The sequence below is a fragment of the Castor canadensis genome, chromosome 8 (genome assembly GCF_047511655.1).
Source record: "Castor canadensis chromosome 8, mCasCan1.hap1v2, whole genome shotgun sequence".
In the NCBI taxonomy this organism is placed as follows: Eukaryota; Metazoa; Chordata; class Mammalia; order Rodentia; family Castoridae; genus Castor; species Castor canadensis.
In genome coordinates, this window is record NC_133393.1 from 38,740,483 (window position 1) to 38,763,712 (window position 23,230).

A 23,230-nucleotide genomic window follows, 5' to 3' on the forward strand; every position below is an offset into this window, starting at 1 on the left:
CTCACTGGCAGAGATGTGATCTTCTGACTGTGTCTGCAAATGAAGCCAAGTTTAAGTGGAACACCCTTGGACTTGAGAATCAGGAGGGCTTTAAACAGGTACTCAGTGATGTTGTGCCTCCAAGTTCCCCATCTGGAACATGAGTGGGTTGCTTTCTGGGGCTTCTTTCACTCTTAAAAATTGTCATCTTCCATTCCTGATATTTTAAGACTTTGAAGTCCCAGAAGAAAAAAATCTATGAAAACCCACAATGTCTGTTTTTACTCTCCCCGTGCATTTCCATGCCTCTGCACCAAGTCGTTTTTTTGGTTGATGTCCTCCTTCATGCTTAGGCGGAGCTAATAACCCGCTCCTCCAGTGATGAAGATAAAACAACCTAAGACAAAGCACTTCTCTCAGACACAAAGGCAACCCCCTTCCAGATGCTTAGCCCCTTAAACTAGTCTTTGGGAAACACAGAGGGACCATCGCTTCACTTGGCTCTGAGACACAGCCATCTCTGGAGTGGAGTTTGGCAGCTGTGTGATAGCCAAACTGCGGTACTGATATGACAGTTTGGGGAAAAGGAGTGAGACAGAAATAGCAGATTTCAAAATAATCCAATTAAAATAGCAGGGAAAGTGGAGTTGGGCAACATGAAGGGAAGACTATCTGCCCTGGAGTCTGACTCTCCTCTGTTTAGATGGTGTGGACTGGAACCCCACAAGCTCCAACCTGTGTCACTGTGTGAAAATAGTGACGCTGTCCGGAGGCTCTGGACACACACCAAACAGGGGACTTGTCTGATGTCCCATTGAGTTGTCATCTCATGAATTTTTTTCTCTTTGTTTTTGCCCCATGGTCTAATTATCATGCTGTTTTGATGTATAAGTAGATCACTACCTCCTCCTTTTGCCTCTGTGCAGGATAATATCATACTTAAGTATTCATGACATCAGAATGCATTAAGCTGAAGGTAGTCATGGCAAAACACATTTGGACTGGCTCTATAAGGACAAAAGACAGACCAGGGAGGAAAACCCTGCTGTGTAATTCAAGGATCTTGGTGACAACAAAGATAGGGAAAGAAGATTCAAGAAATGTACCTTGCTGGTTACTGGCGACTCAATTCTATAATCCTAGCTACTTGGGAGGCTGAGATCAGGAAAATCACAGTTCAAGGCTAGCCCAGGCAAAAAGTTTGTGAGACCCCATCTCAACCAATAGCTGGGCATCATGGCATACATCATGTGACTTGGAAGCTAAGATTGGGAGGATTGTGGTTCAAGGCCAGCCAGGGCAAAAAAGTTTGTGAGACCCCATCTCAGTGGAAAAAGCTGGGCATGGTGGTGCGTTCCTGTCACCTCCAGTGATTTCTGGAAGCATAAAACAGGCATGGTCTAGACTGGCTTGGGCAAAAAAAAAAGCTAGCGTCTATCTGTAAAATAACTAGAGGTATGATTCAAGTTGTAGAACACCTGCCTTGCAAATGTGAAGTGCTGAGTTCAAACCTCAGCACCACAGGAAAAGAAAGGAAAAAGGAAAGAAGGAAGGCACCTTGGGGTTGAGGTGCAATTCAGTGATAGACGGCTTGCCTAGCATGTGTGGAGCCCTGGATTCAATCGCTAGCATTGAAAAAAAAATGCCTTGTAACTGCAGTTAAGCAAAAATGAGAACTTTCAGTTTTCTGTAACGGGGGAAACCATTGTGCCAAGTACTAGAATAAGAGTATGGAAGTCACATTGGGTAAAACTGGAAAGTACTGTACCACAACTGCACCAGCCATGAGAATAACAAATAACTCAAGGGAAGATTTGCAAACATGGCACAACACGATGAGCTCATCAGAAAATAAGTCCTCAACAGGTGATAAAGCAAAACCAGAAAAGGGAATTTTAGTAAGAAATTTAAGGATTAAAAAGTTAGTTCCATTTAGAAGCACATCTTTAGGTAATGGGCAGGTTTGTGAATTGCAGAGGCCTGTGTCTAAGCTCTCTCTGTAAATCTTAAGCTCTGAGGGTCAGAAATCACATGTGGGAATAGCTTAGAAAACCCTTCATGTAAAGGAAAAAGCTATTGTGCAAAAAATTTTAAATATGCTTGAGTTATTTTTTCTGCTCATTTTTCTATCCCAGAAATTCTTCTGTTTATAGACTTCTCCTGAAAAACTGGCAAGCTCTATAACAGAATTGTCCACTCTCTGTTGAGCTATAAACGACATGATTTTATAGTAAATATTGTCTATGAGTAAACCTTCAATAACAGATTAGAGAAAAAGAATGTTGTCTTGTTTCATGTGGCAACACTCATTTTGGGAGGTTTGGGCAGAGGAGGGGTGTTGGGGCCTAGGAACGAGAGTAACATAAGTAGGATGCTGAAAGATAAAGAAACAGGGAAGGTGAAGTGTGGTGAATCCTTCTTTACCAAGTGTGGGCTGGCACACTGAATTCCCATTATACATCAGCCCATCTGTCTCATTAGCTTCTGTCTCTTAATCACAGACTCCATGGAATGTCTACTTGTCTTTTTTTAGGTTTTTATCTTAATCTCCTAGAAAAGTTAACGAAACAAAATCAGCTGGATTATATGCTGTTTGTGTGTATCGGCAAGTGTGCCAGGGGGTGGAACAAACTATATTTATAAATGGATCCTGACATGGAGATGAGTCTGTATGCAGATGAACGTATTTGTGAGTGCATTCATGAATATGTGTGCATTTTTGTGGGTGCCCACAGACACAACACATATGTGCATGTGTTGTGTACTCTCTAACATGAAAAAGACACATTGACATTAATTAGAAAGGGTGATAGGAAACAGTGAGAGTGAAATTCCTCTGGCATTTACTATGATAATTAAAGCATGTAATGTAAAGTTGTTGTGCAGGAGAGAGTTTGCTTATTCATCATTTGGAACAATAGTAGGAGTTAAATATTAACAAGTTTAAGTGTCAAGAAGAGTCTGGATACAAATCCTCTATTGTGTGCAGTTCTGCAACCAAGCAGTGGGTTTTAGATGTGTCTCTGCTTGCTTGGAATTCAGAATGCTCTGGATGAAGAATGTCAGGGAGTATAATTTGTGGCAGAAAATGTGCCCCAATTGTTTGTTTATTATTCCTGGGGATTGTTTGCAGGGCTGAACTATCACTTGCAGAAAAGAACATCTTTGTTTGGAAAATACAGTAGGAATAGTGCAAGAAAATTGAGTCAAATAAAGAAACTGAGAGTCCATCTTTGATTGATGATGCTTCTTACTTGCTCTTCATTATTCCCTGTGAGGGAATAAAAACTATGAAATTTGATTTGAAAACTGGATTAAGACAAATGACTTCTCGATTTTTTTACCTTAGCTATTTCCACTTTTTTTTTAGTGAAGCACATAGTTGCTATATGAGTCTATGTTTATACTCCATGAAATTTTCCTAAAAAGCATGCCCTTGAAGTTTGATGCTAGTAATTAGTTTACAAGATGCAAAGGCTGAGTGTACCAGGATAGCATTTGTCTCTAAATGCTTTCTTTATTTTATGGTTTTGATTAATCAATTATGTCTAGGTGTTTTATATGTGCACTTATTTTATAGAATAGGGAGAGGACTAGAATACTGTTTGGTCTCAATAAAGTCTTCAGTGCATACCAACTCCCCTCCCCTTTCTCCAGATGCAGCTTACTGTGTTCCCACTTGGGAACTCTTGTACTCTTCAAATATTTTTAGCAAAACTCCTAGACATACATGTGTGTCTAACTAGGCTCTAAGCCACTCAAGAGAAGGAATTATTTTATTTGTTGTTATATCTCTAGCACTTAAGACAAGGCCCTAAACATAATTTGTTGAATGAATAAATGAATGAATGAACCCAACACCTACTGTGTGCCCATTATTGTCATAGACACAAGGGACAATGTATAAGAAAACTAAGACATGGCCATGTCTGCTCAAAAGTGGCATAAAACCTAGTTAGAACAGCGTGAGGAATGAAATAATAGTAGATTATAACACAGAGAATAAGATAGTTATCCATAAACCCACACTTCTTTAAAATTTTTTAAATGTGTTAACCAATGGGAGAAGGATAGAACTCTTCCTTACAGAAGAATTCCAATTACTAAACATGCAATGAGGGAGCTAGAAAAGCATTGTTTCATCTGTAGAAAAAATCACCTCAGTGAAGTTCTAGAGAATAATGAATTAAAGGACGTAGTGGATCCAATGGATGAGAATCAGAGGGCAGAGGCTGAATCAGAAACAGGATGTTTACAGTTTCAAATCATCTCTCCCTTAAACAAGTAGTAACTACAAAGAGAGAAAGACTTACATACGAGAATCTAGTCAGACATGCCTTCACCGAGTGGTCCAGGTGAGGTTACTATCACAAGAGATGCATAGTGATGTGATGTGTCTCCTTATATGAAGTACTGAGAAAAGGCATACAGTCTCCATGTTGTCCACACTGTATGCAATCCCAGCTACACAGGAGGCAGAGGCAGAAGGATTGGGATCTGGGGCCTGCCTGGGCAAAAAACCATGAGACCTATCAAAAAAAAAAAAAAAAACCCACTAAAACATGAATCAGAAAGCCCCTGGCTGGAGCTGAACTGGATGGGCATGTGAGGCCCACTTGGGGTGGAGTCCTGCTTCCAAATAAAAAGAAAGGAAGGCATTGTTCCACGTAAATTCTAGCAGCAACCAGGATCAGTGGTAGAATACCTTTCAAGTTGATGCTTCTTCCCTTTGAAAGATTTCAAGCCTACCCTTGGGCTTTACTGACACATGTAAAACAAAAACAAAAACTCTACAAAAGCACCGTTGTACACATACTGCCTTACCCCTGCCAAGATGTCGGTCCCAGGGATACCAAACATGAACGTTAAAATTTCATAAACAGAACTTTGGAAATAGAAGAAGTGTAAGTGTGGTGTGCTAGCATCTCAAACCCAAGATTCTTAAGCACCGTGTCTTTTCAACTTGTGTTATATAGTATTTCCCATTGAACAAACCCTTAGTCTGTGCTCTGCTGGGTACGTTTGGTTATGTTCTTGTCCTACCCTCTTGGAATTGCCCCTCACTCCATGTTATCTGGAAGTTTCCATAGTCTTTATTCCCTGGCTTCTGTCAGTTAGTTTACAAATTTCCACCTATAGGGTAAGGATAACAATATTTTTTTTTTATCTCTGAGACAAGCTCAACACTTACCCCTGAGCAATTATTACTTGTTACGGCATGCAACTGGAGTTAGTCTTGGGGACAAATGGCTTTGTAGCCAAGGTAGCTACAAAAAAAAAGAGGTGACAGTCATTGGATTTAAATTTTGAAGGTCTTTGGAGGTCTTCAAGGATCTCTATTCCTGTCTCAACATTATAGGTTGTTTCTTGACACAGAGTTCTTATACCTTTTTTGGTTTCAGTCAGCCATTAAGTTCAATAAACATTTTATTGACAATAGGCAACTGAAGAGGAAGTTAGCCTTTCACAGTTAACTATCAGTGCATGTTGCTCGATAGTCTTAAAAATATGAAATTGTACAAAGTTGTGATTCTATCCTGGAATTGAGCATGGAACATAACCTTTGCAACATGTAAATTTAAACTTCAAATATCTTTTTTAATGATGAGAAGTTTCCATGAAGTATGAATTGGCTATAGTGTATTTAAAACATGGTTTAAATGGCTTTGTGCAATACAATATGAATTGATGTTTTGTGTAGAATGTAAAAGGAATCATCTTTTGTGGAGTGGACATTAGTGATGACAGAGAGCCCTATGAAGTGGCCTCTAGGCTTCCTGTGGAAGCACATATGTAGAAACTGGCAGGATAAAGAATCTTTTATGTCCTTTTAAGCTAAATGTATTGACTTCAGTATTTATTTGTAGGGAACATATTTCAAAATTGTAATGGCAGTAATGGTTCTGTATAAATGTTCTATATAAAAATACTTTGTCTGTGGGTTCTTTCCACAGTCCCATATATGCTGCCAGTTTCCCTCTGGTTTCAGAGTGCCTGATGAATAGAATGCTTTCATTACAGTGGATATCTTGTTTTGTTTGGGGGATTATTTGAGGGGTGGCAGAGGTGAAAGTCAAATTCTGAACTCAGAGAATCATTTTGAATTTATTCTCATAAACATTGCAAGGTAGAGGCAGACAGAATCCTAGCTATATAATCTCCACTGAGCAGCACAAGGACTGGGCCCCCTCAGGCAGTTCTTTGTCACAGAGGTGGTACATGGTGCTTCTCTTTTCTGCCAGTATGCCACATGCAAGCACAGAATCATTTAACCTAGTGGGCTTTCCTAGAGCTGTAATGATGAGATGAGAGTCGGGGGAAGGACCCAGGACTGAAAGCTTTATAATCAGACCAAATCCATCTCAAATTTTATCCGAATTCAGAATTTCATTGTACCTGTAACAACTCAGTGATGAAATAGGGTATGTTTACAGGGCAAGGTCTAGGCAAAAGTTACTTCTTTCTCTTCTTTATGTTCCTTTTATCCTCTGTAGTCTCTCGCTTCTCTACTGTTAGAATGAATAGTGAATAAATGAAACAAGCAAACTACTTTATTTTTTTCTTTTAAAAGACTTTTTGCCAGGTGTAGTGACTCATGTCTATAATCCCAGTTACTCAAGAGGTGAAGATCAGGAGGATCACAGTTTGATGGCAGCCTGGACAAAAAAGTTAGTGAGGTCCCATCTCAATTAATAAGCTGAGTATAGTGGGGCACACCTGTCATCCCAGCTATGCTGCAGGAGGCTATACTTAAGAGGATTGGGGTCTGAGACTGACCCTGGGAAAAATCATTAAACCCAGTCTGAAAAATACCTAAAGCAAAAACAAAATGTATTAGCATATATTTCTGTACAAAGGGGTTTCATTGTGGTATTTCCATATCTGCATATACTTTGATTATGTTCACCCCTTCTATTACTCTTTCTCTTCCCCTCCCTTTTTTTTTTCACAATTTAATGGGTCTATTTCTATTTTCATACATGCATGCAATCTACCTTCAACAAAATGTTATGGTCCTAGTTTTCTTCTCCAGAACGCATATTTATCTGAGTCTCATCTACTTATTAAATATGCAAATAACAGGAAAAAGCCTTCTCAGGAAGGAGAAAAATGGCCAATAAAAAAAAAAATCCTGAGCCAGGCACCAGTGACTCATGCCTGTTATCCTAGCTACTCGGGAGGTAGAAATCAGGAAGATCACAATTCAAGGCCAGCCCAGGCAAATAGTTCATTAGATCTTATCTCAAAAATACCCTACACAAAAAAGGGCTGGTGGAGTGACTCAAGTAATACCAGCAAGCGTGAGGCCCTGAGTTCAAATCCAGAACCTCCCCCCCCAAAAAAATCCTGTATTTTACTCCACAGATACTACCCCAAGAAACCCAGAGCCCTCTTGGCTCAGGACACTCACAGTAAGGTTAATGTTTAGCAAGTTTAATTCTCCAATTAGATTAAAAGGAATAACAGGACATACTGTTAACTATACCAACCACAGTGAAGGAAGGAGTAAACCTGTAAAAAGTAGAGGCATTATAAACTGTCTGTATTGTAAAACCATTAATCCGAAGACAAACAAACCTAGTGGATTATCCAGGGTGGCTGAACATAAAGGAAAATTTCCTGAGCTGGCATAAAGAGTGATGGAGGAGGGCAGCAACGGTGCAGTGACAAACCACCCAGGTCTCAGTGTGCAACACCTATAGGAGTTTCTCTTTTGATCATATTAGAGTTAACTGAGGGTGTTCTACAGCCAGGTGGGGTGTGTCCGTATGCTGCTAATTTCCAATTCCAGAGTCCCTCCATCTCATGGCTCAGCCATTCCCTAGGGTGTTGTGGGACCTCAAGGATCTGCTGCATCTGTCCTTCCCTGGGGGAAGGGAGAGGGAATGGTCCCAATGGAGGTTTGTTAATGCAATTGGCAGAACGTGGTCACATGGGCATAGCTAAATCTAGGTAAAGCTGGGACCGTCAACCTGCTTGTTGAGGAGGACAGGGAAACTGGTTTGTAGAACAACTCATCAGCCTCTGCCACAAGGGGTAAAGGCTGTCCTTTACCCCTTAATGGGGTCTTGAGGGCCCCATTATTTGCAGGGCATCACAGCTGTGTCCTTGGAACATCAGGAGACCCTAAATTGATGGATTATGATTCTTCATCCTTCAGGCCATCTTCCCCACTGTTAACTTTAGGGGAAGAAGAGTGAGCCATCCTGGTGGTTCCACGTGAAGAGGCAAGGAGCCCTTGTAACACTCACGCCTCCCACCACCTCCTGGGCTTGGAGGGAGACCCTGCCTTTTAGCTATGCTTGTTGGTCAGGAACCTGCTCCTGTAGCTTCCGGCTGCACTTCCCAGGATTGGGGTCCCATTCCTGTTCACCATTCCTAAATTCCAAAGGAGTTCCTGACCTCATCCCAGTCCTCATTGGTGATGTCTCATCATAAGCGTTCTACCCTCTGAGTTTGGTATATCCCCATGCTGCTCTCCCCCACTGAGTATCTGCCATCAAAATGCTAAAACAAGTCTTTATTGAAGTGGCTTTTTACTGCCCTTTGATTGTCAGATGACTGAGTGCAGGAAGTGGAGTTTGAGGAGAGAGGCCCAGGACTAACTTTATAGAATTATTTTCATGTGGCTGAGGCAAAGCATTTAGACAGCAGGAGAAGCATAAAAGGGGAGACAGACAGATGTCAGATAAAGAAAAAAAACTTTGGAAGTACTGGAGTTCTTTGGTACTGAAGTTTGAACTCAGAGCTTTAAGCTGAGTTAGGCAGGCAATCTACCACTTGCCATGCCTTTAACCTGTTTTGCTTTAGTTTATTTTTTCAGATAGGGTCTTATACTTTTGCCTGGGGCTGACTTGGGACTTTGATCCCCTTACTTCTGCCTCCTGCCTAGCTAGGATTACAGGTATGACCACCATGCCTGGCCCTGCTCCTGGTTTCATTACCTGTGGCTTCCTGCTCAACAAAGGAGCAACCTACTGAAGAGCTACTGGCACAAGAGTTTGTGTACTTTGTGGGCTCAATAGCTCTTGTTTGCTTTCTTGCAAAACTAAGCACTATTTATAACATAGTATCTCTGAGAAAATGAGTTTGGAGTTCCAAGTAACTGATTTACAAATGAACTTTCAGTACAGGGGTCATTCATAAATCAAGGCTAGGCCTGTCAGGGCATGTAACCCAGAGATAACATTTATCTACGCACTATCAATATGGGCTCGTCAGGTTGACTTATGTGTACTTTTCTCTGTCCTTGTTTTGATGACAGCCTCACTCTTAAAACTTAATACTCGCTTTCTGTTTAGAAAAACATTCCCTTTGGAAGTGCTTCAAATATGCTTGTGAATCAGAATAGTGATTTTATTTTATCTCTCAATTTATCGTGAGTAGTATTCATGGTTATGAATCTCTTTTGCATAGGCAAAAGAAAAATTGTAGAAAAACCAAGAACTATCGAAAAGAGAGCTGGAGAAGACATGAATCCTCTCTAGTACTGTTGTCAGCTTTCCTGCAGTGTAATGATTTTGTTGGTTTGTACAGGTTAAAGAACTCTGAAGTGTATAATTCTCCTTTGTGTGCATGTTGTGTGTTCCACACATAGAAAGGGGAAGAATCCAACACATTGAAGCAAAATAGCTTGTTAACATAAAAGCTCAGCATATTTTAGTTTGTCAACACAAAGACATAATTTGTGGATTTTCTGCTTGCTTTTACACATGCATAACTGATGAATCAGTTGGCTCCAATTTGCAGATCACAAACCTTGTTTATTCCAATCTGCCTGCATGTGCGATATGTGCCCCCCATGATATCCTAAAGGAAAAGGTGGAATTCTGGTCCAGGAGATATTCCCTCTTAGGAAACTCTTTCCATGTCCAAGTAAAAATTCCCCGTTGTTAGCAGAGCAGCTGACAGAACGTGATCACAAATGTTGCTGATGCTGTTCTGCTAGGACGTAAAAACGGAATGCAAGGATTATTGCAAGCTTATCAGAGCGTGCCTTGTCAGAGGGATGCGTTTCCATATTAAAGAGAATCCGTTGTTCCCCCCTCACACACACACACCGCGCGATGGTAAGAAACATTTATTTCAGCTGTTATTCTGGCTTGAGGTTGCAGATGCAGACTTTGACGCCTGTGCAAGTTAAAAATCTAGTGAATAGCGCTCATATTTAATGGTCTTTCCCTTCTGTTTAAAACAGTACTGCAGCCCAGCAAGAAATAGTTCTTTCTTATTTTATGTATTTTGTTAATATCTTTTGATGGTTTTTCTTTACTGTCAGAACTAGGAGAAGAATTTCAGTGTCTTGATCTTTCTCCCATGCTTAGTCAGCCATCATTTTTCCCAGACTCAAGATCACCTTAGTGCTCATTAATTAGCAAATGCCTTTGGAAGGGTTTTGCAGAAACTGAACCGCAAAACTGTGGTTTAATATAAAGAAACCTATAAGATTGAGAAAATAAGGCACTTTATGAGTATTGTTGAAAAGAGAGGTATTATAATTAAATACTTTTAGGTTATTACTGGGCATTGAATGCTAAAACATTTAAAAGAAAACGCGTTTCCCCATAACTACACTGCTTTTAATGTTACAGAAGTAGCTACAAGTTACTCTGACATTTGGGGAAATCCAGAATTGTAAAATGCCAATAAAAATCATTAACTCTGAAGTGACCCCTTTAAGACTATGAATTGTTAACCCTTTCCAAGCACAAAAAGAATAGGGTACTCTATTCCTTACATCTGCATGCAAAAATGAAATGTTGGAATAGAATTTAAGTCCTTAAGTTTAATAGATTTGCATTTTATACCCAAGAAGTTCACAGATTTCTAGGCTATGTTTTCATGTAGAGATGTGAAATCTTTATTCTTGTTGTTCAACTTAAATCTTATATGATCTGCTCTTCATTTCCAGTGTCATGAAAACTCCGCTTTCTCCTGTTTTAGAGTTGTCCCCCCACCAAACTGTCTAGAATCGTGCAGTTCTCAGTTGTATTCTAGACAACTGAGTTGGATTCATTTGTAGATTACATGCGTCAAATGGAGTTGACACCTCTTTGTGGAAATTGGGCCCAGTGGGTTACTTTACGGTCCCTGAACGTGCTTTGCCTCCATTGAAATTTCTGTTTTATAGCTGACACTCCATTGACCAGAGTAACCTGCTATAAAACATGACGCTTTATCATTTGTTTCCCACATTGGTGCGGAACTTTTTATGAAGAGACTTTAACATTTAAAGAGTCTTTATTAACCCTATGTATTAAAATGTTTTACCTGGAAATTCCTGAAGAAATGTTTTTGAATTTCATTCCTGGAATGTTTAAATAGAAAAGGCAGGTGTTTTGTTGTTTTATTTCTTGGGGAGAATGCTAACATTACCCACAGACTTTTGGCTCCTGTGGATATTAGTATTACAGTGTTTATTATTGTTGTGATTATGATTTTTTTTTGCAAATTATTGAATTTGTATCCTAGTTTTTTTGGTATTTTTTTTAACATCAACGTTCCCTTAAAAATACTGCTGGTTTTTATGAAGGAGGTTCATTTCCTGGAACTGATAATAGGATGTTAGAGATAACTTTTGAAACAGTTGTTGGCACACTTATCAGATAAATCACACCTGCACTGGCACATGGGGAATGAGTTTTCAATACTTTCACTTTGCAGTTTGGTCCCTAAAGACCATGATATTGCCTGTCAGATGGAATTCGAGCTCTGCTTTCAGGAACCCTGTCCTTGTGGTGTGGTGAGACAAAACTCCAGGGCTCTAGAGCTGATCCCTCATTGTGTTTCAGACATCACCCCAAGCAGGAAAGACCCATCCACATCAGAGCTTTGGGCTGTGAAGATAAAGTACAGATTGATTTTTAACTGCTGGGCTCATGTGGGGAGACAAAATATATTTGGCAAGATGAAAGAAGCACGTGGAGAGAAGAGAAATAAGCTTCCCTGGCACCTGTCTGAGAAGACTCCAGAGGAAGGGAGACGATATCACATGGGCTGATGCTCTGGAGTGAAGGAACAGCTGAGATTCTGCATTTCATTCACTCCATTTGCCAGGACCTCCCACCCACGTTCTGGGTCTTCCTGGGAGACGGGAGGTGGAAGCATTGAGAAGGAATGTACACTGGTGCTTTTTAGCATCGTCACAGTTATGCAATGATCACATGTTTTAGAAACTTATCCTTACTCCTTAAGGAAATTCTGTACCTGTTAGCAATCCCTTCTCATTTTCTCCTGATTCTCTGCTTTCAGCTCAATGCATTTGCTTATTCCAGGCATTTTGTATAAAGGGAATCATGTAATAGGTGGACTTTTGGGACTGACTTCTTTCCACTTCGCCTAATGTTTAATGTGGGTTAGCCTAGGTTTAAATCACATTGCAGCATTCATCATAACTTCATTCTTTGTTATGTTCAAATAGTACTCCACTGTGTGGATATGCCCCATTTTGTCTACCCGTTCTTCAGCTGATAGACATTTGGGTTATCTCTGCTTTTTGACTTTGATGTTAGGAACATTCCTGGAGAAGTTTGTGTGCAGTCCTGTTTTCATTTCTCTGGCTAGCCTACTTTGAAGCAGTTGTAAATTAAGAAGATAAATGTTTTATGATTTTTTTCATTTTATACATTTCTTTGTTCCACAACTCTTTCCTTTTTCTTCTTACCTTTCTCACACTCCCCAAAATAGTTTTTGTTGAGAATGCAGCTGTAGAAAAGTGATATCAACTAACTTTCAGTAAGCATCAGACACCTTCTAAACATCAAGCTTCTCAGATAGCCCTCACTCTACACATGCCATGGCCGAGGTTTAAAGTGGCTGTGTAAACCTGAGATCACTCAGCTGAGAAGGTGGGGAGGTGCAGTTTGGACCCACATCCATTTTATTCAACAAGGTCCAAGTTCTGTGCTGTGCCCTAATATTTTTCCAGGCCAGGTGTAGTGGTGTGTGCTTGTAAGCCAGGTATAGGATCTTAGTCTGAGGTTGGCCCCAGCAAAAAGCACAAGACCCTACCTACCTGAAAAAATACCTAAAGCAAAAAGGGCTGAGGGTGTGGTTCAAATGGCAGGCTGCTTGCCTAGCAAGCATGAGGCCCAAGTTTAAATGCTAGTACCACCAAAAATACATGTATTATCCCAGCAGTGGGCCTGTTTATCTCAGCGAAGTCGCTTTCTATTCATGAGGTCCCCTTGATTTGGTCATAAAAAGTAAGGGCCTTGATTCAGAGACTCTTCATCATCTGCCCTTGAGCATCAAGCAGGCATTTGTGCTCCTTCTCCCCCTTGACAAACTGATCGTAAAATATTTCCCTGTGTTTGAGGTGAGGTGGCATCATTGCAACGTGGTGCTAGCTGGTGTCTAGTTGAATCTGACTCTTCCCTCTGCCCTGTCAATGCTCAGTGTCCTCACCTGACCTTCATCTTCCTTTCACCTGAGCCAACCATAGATACTGCCACACCCAGTGCCTGTGTGTCAACTAGAATCAACATCCCTTGGACCTTTCACAATCTTACAATCTTAGAATCTGCAATTACTTGTCTTTGGTTACTTCCATTATTATTTCAATTGTACCAATGTGCGAGGTATAATGTGATCAGTTGATACATGCATATACTGTGTGATTATCAAATCAGAGTAGTTAACATTCCCATCTCCTGAAACAATTTTTGGTTTTTGGTGGTACTGGGGATTGAACTCAGCGCTTCATGCTCACTAGGTTGGTGCTTTTCTGCTTGAGCCATGCCCCCAACCCATTTTATTTTAGTTTATTTGTCAGGTAGGGTCTTGGGCTTTTGCCCAGGGCCAACCTTGAACTGCTACCCTCATACCACCAGCACCTGAGTAGCTACCTGAGTAGCTAGGCTTACAGATGTAAGCCACCATGCCTGGCCTGAAACATTTTCAATATGTGATTAACCCATAATAATTGTACATATTTATGGGGTACAGTGTGATATATCAATACATATATATAAACTGTGCTGATCAAACCAGGGTAATTAAAGTTTCCATCCTCTTATCATGACCTTGTGTTCAGAGCATTTAGATTTCTCTTCTAATTATTAATAAACTATAAAATAGACTCCTCCCCCCTTCTCTGGAACCTAGTTTTCACCCTCCCCATGAGCTCCCTTTTGTTGCCTGCTCCTTGGTCAGTCTGTCAGCCCCCGCAGGCTTAGTCTCCCTCCAACCTCAGATCTCATGGGTGTTAAGAATCACTGGTCTTTCCCAGGGTTCAGTGTCCTGCAGTCCCTTCCAGCCACCAAGGTGGGCCCGATCATCTGCATAGCTACTCAGAGGTCTTGGCGTAAATTCCTATTATTCAGTTTGAGATGGGTCCTGTTGCTTCCCAGTGCTCCTCTTTATTTTTCTCTAGTAGACTCATGGGCACATATTTCATGGAATATTTCTATTCCAAACATTTCCTCTTGCTTTTTGAAAATCTTGATGAACACAGATAGGAATCCTTCACCTCTGTTTTGTTAATTCCATCCATTGCTCTGCTGTCCCCAGATTAGGTCTACGTATTTGTTGCATGCTGTGTTCATTGATCTTAGAGAAAAAGAATGGCTCTCTTCTGAGGGACTAAGGCATATTCTTGACCCTTCTCTACCCACCTTCTCTGCAGCTCCTTTGCCTTGGTAATCTTTCTCTCTTCTTGACTTTCTCTTCAATCAGTAAATGTGCTCAGTTGCCTCTCTTTCACAAAACAATGGATACCTTCCTTTGACCTTGTTACCCACCAAGCAATGTTCATTTCTCTATTCTTTCTTTATCCTGATTATGTTTTGAAAACATAGTTGTTACTATTACTGAAGTCTGGACCACCAAACCTTCTATGTTACCTGAGTTCAGGAATATCTTCTCTGTAATATCTTCTTTGGGCTGAAGCTGGGCAAAGCAGTAACTTGTGAATCAGTGCTCACTCCTAGTCCTCCTGGCTGCTTTCTGTGCTGTGCTGCTGCCAACAATCCCTTTCTTACAACACTCTTCACTTGTCTTCACTCTCTCTCCCTCTACCTCTCAAACTATTCCTTCTCTGTGTCTTCTTTTATGCCTTTTCCTACTGTTGTGCCTAAGTGTGTGTGCTCACTTGTCTTAAGTTTCTAAGTGCTAAGGAAGTATTTTGACTTGGTTACAGCCTACCTCCCTAATCCTGTTACTCAGATTCCAGAAAGACATAATTTTATACATTTTCTGTTCATAAGTCAAGCTCTTCTGGCTTTCCATTTCTGTTGTTCTATCGGTTTCACCTTGGACAATCCTCCTCCTGTATTTCTGATGTGTATAGACTTGTCTAGGACCACATCAAATTCCACATTCCCCACCTCAAACAGTCTCTAATTGACCCCGTGTGTCCAGCCAACTTTCCATTACTGTAATAGACACCTGGGATCATCAACTTGTAAAGAGAAAGGGTTCATTTAGGCTCACAGTTTGGGCGGTTTCTGACTTTGTTCATTTGGCTCTTTTGCTTTATGGCCTGTGGCAAGGCACCGCATCATGGTAGGAGTGAGTGGTGGAACAAAGCTGCTCTGTCATGGCCAGGATACAAACAGAAAGGAAGAGCCAGGGGCCAGTGGTTCATGCCTGTAATCCTAGCTACTTGAGAGGCAGCGACCAAGAGAATCAAGGTTCGATGCTACCCCTGGGCAAAAAAAAAGGAGCTTGTGAGATCCCCTATCTCAGTGGAAAAAATCTGGGCATAGTAGTGCATGCCTTTCATCCCAGCTACTATGGGAATCCTAAAATCCTAAAATCACCATCCATGCTGGCCAGGGCAAAAAGTGATATTCTATCTCCAAAATAACCAGAGCAAAAGGGTTAGAGGTGTGGCTCAAGTGTTATAGCACCTGCCTAGTAAGTGAGAATCCCTGAGTTCAAGTCCTAGTACCAAGGAAAAAAGAAAGAGAAAAGGGCTAGGATCCACTATCTCTTTTAAGGGTATACTCCCAATGACCAGAAGAATTCCCACTAGGCCCCACTTGTTAAAGGTTTCACCATCTCTCAATAGTGCCAAGCTGGGGACCAACCCATGGGCCTTTGAGGGACATTTAAGAGCCAAACTATTTAGCACCTCAACAAGAAATTTTTGTTTTTTCCACCATTTTTAATGAGACCTTCCTTACTTTTAGTTTTCCAGTTATTTGTTGAAACATTATTTCTTCTATACTGTATATGCATGAGACAGTATGCTTAGAATTAAACCTACATCATTGAATGTAGTAAATGAAAGGAGTGAAAAGTATGGCTGAATTCAAAAGAAGTGAATTTGTTGTAGTGCTCTATTTTTGCTTAGCAAGACAGAAGAGCAAAACTAGGGAAATAGTTTTTGTGACATGGTCTGAACCAAAATAATTAGCTCCCACAATTGTGAAAATATCATCATTTCTTAGTGCACCCTCTTGCAGTGAGTCAGTGTTAAGGAAATTCTCAAGCTCCAAAAATAGGGACAAGTACTACGAGAACACACAATCCAGAATTGACTCGTGGATTCTCTGAGCTCTTGTGTCAGATATGCCCAAGGCATCAGGAGTTCACAAAAACTTTTTGAAGTACAGCTGGATAGGTAGTCTGAATTTTGTAGAATGTTTCTCAAAAATTTTTTTTGTGTGTGTGGGACTGGGGTTTGAACTCAGGGCCTTGCACTTGTTAGACAGGTGCTCTACCACTTTAGCCACAGTCACATTTTTGCTCAGGTGAGCCTCAAACCATAATCCTCCTGATCTGTGCTTCTTGAGTAGTTGGGGTTTCAGGTGTGAGTCACTGCACTATGCCTGGTCCCCTATAATTCTTTGACTTAATTATTTTCAGTGGTTTCTGTAAGTTGTACAAAAGTATAACTGCTCACTCTCTTTCTGTCCTGTGAACTTAGGAGAAAGGGACATGAAAGAGCCATTTTGTGTCATCTATAAGAGGAAAAGTTGAATTTTTGACTGACATAAAGTTGGGCATTGCCTGTGAATTTCAGCAGCCCATCCTCCACTTTGTCAGGAAGACCGTGGAAAATCAACCATCATGGTTGGAGGTCATGAAACGGGGAAGAAAGCTATGCTACCATTTTCGTGATGATAAATGTATCTTCAGGGAATCCAGAGGGTTCTGCTTGACAGAAGAGGTGAGGCACATGGAGGTTTCCTGCAAGAATTTCTGTGGAAGGAAGAGTTGAAACAGAAACTTTTGGCAGAGTCTGAGGTACTTTAGTTCTGCCCACTTAGCCCCTTGACTATGTGCTGCCTGCCTCCAAAAAGAGAGTCCAAGAGGAGTTGTGCTGGGCACAAGTGGTTCCACTTTCCTCTCTTTAGAGCAAGAGTGTTAAGGGGGTGTCTGATGAATTCACTATAATGTTTGCCAGGACATCTTTATAGCTATATTTTGTTCTAAATCTCATGGTCAATGGCAGACCCAACAATTCAGGTAAGAAGAAACAGACAAACTCGGTCTTTTTTGTCTTGGAGCAAATTCCGAGTGGACCTAACTGGTTGGCATGTCTTCAACTGCAGCACAGAGTCCATTTGAATGAATTATGAAGCTTGAATTATCCACTTGGTCTTGGAAGCAGTCTCTCTATGTGTTGTGTGTATGTGTGTGTGTGTGTGTGTGTGTGTACAGAAGAAGGGTTTTCTTACTGTGCACCAAAATCTCAACTGAATGCATTAGCAAAGTCTGGCCAATTTTGAGGGCTTAAGAAAAATTACTAATTTTTTCTTACATATACTTAATAAAAACAATACAACTATTCAAAATTAGACCACATACTTTGGTCATGTCAGTGTCTTGGATATATTTTTTGCTTTCTTTTAAAAATCATATTGTTTTGAATCACTAAAAGTACAAAAATGCAAGAAATATATAAGAAAAAATAAATGGCTCTATTGCTGTTCCTAAGTCACCCAAATTCTCATCTAGAGGCAAGCACCATTATCATTTTCTTGTGGATACATTAGGAATATTTTATAATTACATAAATAATTATAAAACTATTATATTATTACATATAATAATTCTGTCTTCTCCTTTTGACCTAACAATTTATTTTGGAAAACTCTTTTTCATCATAACATACAGGGCAGTGCTATTCTTCTTAGTTACTAAATAATATTCCAATGTATGGTTTTGCCATAATGTATTAAATCCCATGTTAATAGAGTTTTTTATTGTTTTGATCGTTTGTTACCATGAATAATGCTTCAGTGAATAACTTCCTATAAATAACATTTTGTGTATCAACAAGAACCTCTGGAGGAAAAATTTCTAAAGAGGAATTATTGGATCAAAGGGATGTGCAGTTTTAATTTTGGTAAACCTTGCCAAATTGCCCTCAAATTTGGTACTTCTTCTCTCCTGTGCTCCTGCTAGCTCTGTTTGTGTGTGCCTGTTCTCCATAGATGATGTTTTTAAACCTTGTGATCTTGACCAATTTGAGAGGTGAAAACTACTATCTTCTTGTGCTTTGGACAGGGGTTTCTTTGATTATAGAATGTTATTTGAGAGCTGCTCTGATTTTCTTTTCTGAGAAATTCATATTCATGTTCAATTCCTATTTTTTTCTGCTGGGTTTTTGGTTTCTCCTGCCAATTGGTTTTTAGAGCACTTAGTAGCTTAAGAAAATTAGTACTTTTGTCTTGAGGTTTTTTTTTTTCACTGTTTCCATTTGACTTTTTATGTTTCTTTCATGTAGGATTTCTGAAAAAATTATGTTGTCAGATTTTTTGGCTTTAAAAATTTTGACATATTCAGGCCCTCTCCCCTCAATAATTATATTTTTAAGTCGTCTCATATTTTTATTCATACTATCTAAATAATAGCTTTGTTGAGATATAATTCACAAAGCATAAAATTCACCCTTTTAATACATATGACTTAGTGGGTTTTATATTCTTAGTTGTTCAACCATCACCACAATCTAATTTCAAAACATTTTCATCATCCCCAAAAGAAATCCCGTACCCATTAGGCCGTCACCGCCAATTCTTCCCCTCCAGGCCCTTCACAGTCACTTATATGCTATTCGTCTCTATGGATGCGGCCGTTCTAGACACCTCATTTAAGTGGGAATGTGGTATGTGGCCTTACTTAACTGGCTTCTTCCACTCGGCATAAGGCTTTTAAGGTTCTTTTGCACATATTTATGTTGTCATTTTTTTACATTGAAATTTTTGTCGGCTCTTGAGCTTGGTTTAGAGTAGGAGATGAACTAAGGCCCTAACAAATTTTTCCAGATGGCTCTCCTGTTATACTGAAAGTCCCTTTCTCCCACTGAAATGCAATGCCAACTTTATCATATATTAAATTCCAATCCAAATTTAGATAGCCTTCATTTCTGTTGATTTCGCTAACTACTGTGCCCATCCATTCTCTTATACTTTCTGGAGCTTTAATATATATATATCCACAATGGTATTGAGGTCCACACTTCACTGTTTGTCCAGGCCAGTCTTTAACTATCATCCTTCAACCTGAGGCCTCCAGCATGGCTGGGATGACAGGTGTATGCCACCACCCTGGCTTATTGATTGAGATGGGTGCTTGCTAAATTTTTGCCTACACTGGCCTCAAACCCTATGCTCCTGATCTCCACCTCCCAAGTAGCTGGGATTACACACATGAGCTACTGTGCTCAGCTAGCTTTACACTATGTTAATTGCTATTTATTTTGGGAAAGCAGTACTGGGGTTTGAAGTCAGGGCCTTGTGCTTGGTAGGCAGTCATACAAATGCTTGAGCCACACTCCCAGCCCTTTCTTCCTCAGTTATTTTTTGGGTAGGGTCTCAAGTTTTTGCCCAGGCCAGCCTGGACCAGGATCCTCTTATTTATACCTCCATCCTAGCTGAGAAGACAGGTACTTACAACCACTAAACCCAGCTTATTGGTTGAAATGGGGTCTGGATGACTTTTTGGTCGAGCTGGCCTCTTGATCTCAACTTCCAGAGTAGCTTGGATATAGTTCTGCCTATCATGCCCAGCCAAAATAAATATCTAGTAAACTGTTCTTTATTTCTTTTAATGCCATCTTTATTTTTGTTCCTTCCTATTTATTTTTCACACGATCTCCCAAATTAGCTTTCTAATGGTATTTTTTGAATTGTGCTCTTTACAGATTAATTTAGGAAGAATTGTGCTTTCATTATAGTGTTCCTATTCCAGGACAAGACAGACCTTTGCAGTATCTTCTTGTCTGTCCATCAGTATATTTAAAGTTTTTCTTTGTATACATCTTGCTTATTTCTCCCTAAGTTTGTCTGTAGGCAATTTATATTTTGATGCCATTGTAATTGAGGTATATTCTTGCTGGTTATTATTTAGGGAGGTTGATGATTGTCATATATTACTTTTGTTCAGTTACCTTCTGGAATTCTCAAATAATGGCATTCAACTGTTTGCTCAGATTCTAGCCATAGCATTTGCAAATAATGATAATTTCTGCCTCTTTCCCAGTTTTACTTCCCTATTTTTTTTTTGCTTATGTAATTAAATTGGCTAACTCGACCAGAGAGGTATTAAATGACAGTGTTAGTGGTGGACAATCTTGTGTTGTTCCTGACTTTAATGGAATCTTTTCTTCTCCACCATTAACAATGAGGCTGCCTTTGGAGTTGAGCATGTTTAATGTCCATATGGCTTTTATAGGGCTTTATAATGAGTAGAGAGCATTTTGGAGATGCTGGAGTTGACAGAATCATTTGCAGAGAGGTAAACCATGCTGTCAGTTTTCCTGCCATGGTAACACTATGGTCTGATTTTCCTTACCACCACTGAAAAGAGTTTAGGAGTGGAAAGCCTGTGCGATAAAGGAATAAGGCAGTTGTATTTTAATCTCATTCTATTTTTCTTTTGCCAATCAACTGAAAAGACTATAGGAATATGCAATTCCATAGGATTAAGTAAAGGCATTTGCTAAGGGAAGAAAGGAGAGAAAATGAGATGAGGAAAAAGAGATGAAAACATACACCACTTTTCTCACTGTCCCCCAAAATCATGTGATAAACCAAAATATTTATAGTTTTTTCTCTCCAGAATATTAGCAGCAAAAAGAATAGCACAAAACACTAATTGTCAGTAAGTACAATAGTCTCAGAGAAGGCTAAGAAGAAAATAGTGCAAATATTTTAGTATTTGGAAGCAAAAAGAGACTAATAAATAGTTCCAAATATCAAGAAATCACTGGAGGGGAAAAGAATGCCTATTGAAACATGTTTACATGTTGGCTGTTTTTGATGCCACCATTTAAGAAAAATGTTTTGAGCTCTTACAAAGAAAGCTAAACTGGAGAGGTATTTTCCCGTGTTGACCTGAACCTGACATTGCTGTAGTAATAAACACTAGGACAGGCTGTCTCTTGCAGTAACAGAATTAGAAAAAAAAAGACAGCAATGATGGAAGCTTTGATGCTTGTTGGTTTGAAACATCTAACATACAGAGTTGGTCTGTTGTAGTTACAAACCAAAGGAGTTTAGCTAACTCTATAAATTAAAGAAACTGATAGAATGAAAAGAAGGTTTTAGAAAGCAAATGCATAAGTGTAGCCATCCAGTTGGTTTGGGACAGCCATACCTCCACTCTCACCAGGTGGTCTCATCTGAGAACCTCCTTAAATGTTATTTTCAGATTATAGGAATCACTGGGCTCTGGGTGGGCTTCTTGGTGAATCTTCCTTAGCATTGAGTTTAACATATGGCAACCGTGCTAGGAAGTATGTTAGGAGGAATGAGTGAGGACAGTGGATCAGAAGTCTTTGGCTCTGTCACTTGCTGGTTATGTGAACTTGACCAAATGATTGACCTTTTCTGAGCTTAGGTGCTCATCTGTAAATAATAACTGTAATTTGGGATTGTTGTATGCGTTTATTAGAGATGTAAGCAAAACCCCTAACATAGGCCTCGTAGAGAGCAAGTAAACTTTCCTAGATGGGCCAGAGAAAGCAAGGGCAGGGTAAGGGATGAGAAACTCCTTGCCCCAATGATGCAGAGATGAAAAGAACATAACATCAGGACCAAGGATGAAGGAGTGGTCATAGGAAAGCCCTCGGAGAGATGATGCTTGAGGTGGGTTATGAAGAAGCAGCAGGAAAAATGTCCTGGGGAGGCGCTTCTAAGCAGAGAAAGGCAGCATTTTCAAAGGTGTGGGTTTGAAGGCATCTTTCAAATTCTGGCAACTGTGAGTAATAAATTGGAAGTAAACCCCAGGCTATAAAGTGGGGAATTTCAGTCTTTGAGGCAGGAGTGGTTGGCCAGCATGGGATTTAGCAGGGCCTTGCATACCTATTTAGACTATGGATATGATGGTAGAGAGCCAGTAACATCTGTAAAAATGAGGGGCGTGACTGCTTTGGCATTTTGAAAATATGGCAGTAGTGTCAATAGGATGACTCTAGAGACTCATGGGAGGGTGTGAGCTCTGAGCCAGGAGAATGATTTCCTTTACATTCCCCACAAATTATAGCACAGTGCTGAGTGTGTAACACATTTCCTGTAAAATACCTCTTGATGGACTTGAACAAAAGCTATTGCTTTGCCAGAGTCATCTCTTTCATGTTTTACCATGAATAGAGTCTTCTCATATAGAGTTGATCATTTCCTCCCAAATTGTTGATTTTGGGGGGAGGGTAGTACTGGAGTTTGAATTCAGGACTTGTACTGGCTATGCAGAGGTTGTATCTCTTGAGCCATGCCTCCAGGTCTTTTTGCTCTAGTTATTTCAGAGACAGGATCTCACTTTTTGCACAGGCCAGCCTGGAACCAGAGTTCTTCTGATCTTAGCCTCCCACATCGCCGGGATGACAGTGCACACCACCGTGCCCAACTATTGGTTGAGATGGGAGTCTCATAAAGTTCTGCCCGGGCTGGCCTCAGACAACTTCCTCTCAATCTCAGCCTCCCAAGCAGCTAGTGTTACAGGTGTGAGCCACTGGTGTCCAGCTCCAAATTATTTTTGACCCTCGATTAAATTCTGTTCAATTATCATGTGTGGTGCCATAAACATGCCTTCCTCCTTCTTCTTTTGTTCTTTCTTTCTTTTACCTTACTCCCTTCCTCTCCTCACTGCTCCGCTCTTTCCTCTCTCCTCTTTCCTCTCTCCTGTCTCCCTTTCTCTTTTGACAGGGTTTCACTATGTAGACCATGCTGGCCTTGATCTTTTGCTTCAGCCTTCTGCATATGGGGATTACAGATGTGAGCCACTACACTATGGCCTGGGACCTTCTTATTTAAAAGATTCATTTCACATGTGATGCAGATAGAATCTCGTAATTCTG

At 40.2% G+C, this 23,230-nt stretch overlaps 1 protein-coding gene across 21 annotated transcripts in view; it reads left to right on the forward strand.

Moving 5' to 3' along the window:
- Atxn1 (ataxin 1) overlaps positions 1 to 23,230 on the forward strand; it is a 383,376-nt gene that overhangs the window by 155,684 nt on the left and 204,462 nt on the right. The window contains exon 1 of one of the 21 annotated variants that reach the window (XM_074082870.1): positions 14,019 to 17,095. The exons of the other annotated variants lie outside the window; for them this stretch is intronic. The gene's annotated coding sequence lies outside the window, so the exon portion shown is untranslated. Of the gene's footprint in view, positions 1 to 14,018; positions 17,096 to 23,230 lie in introns of those variants that run through there. 21 annotated transcript variants of the gene reach the window in all.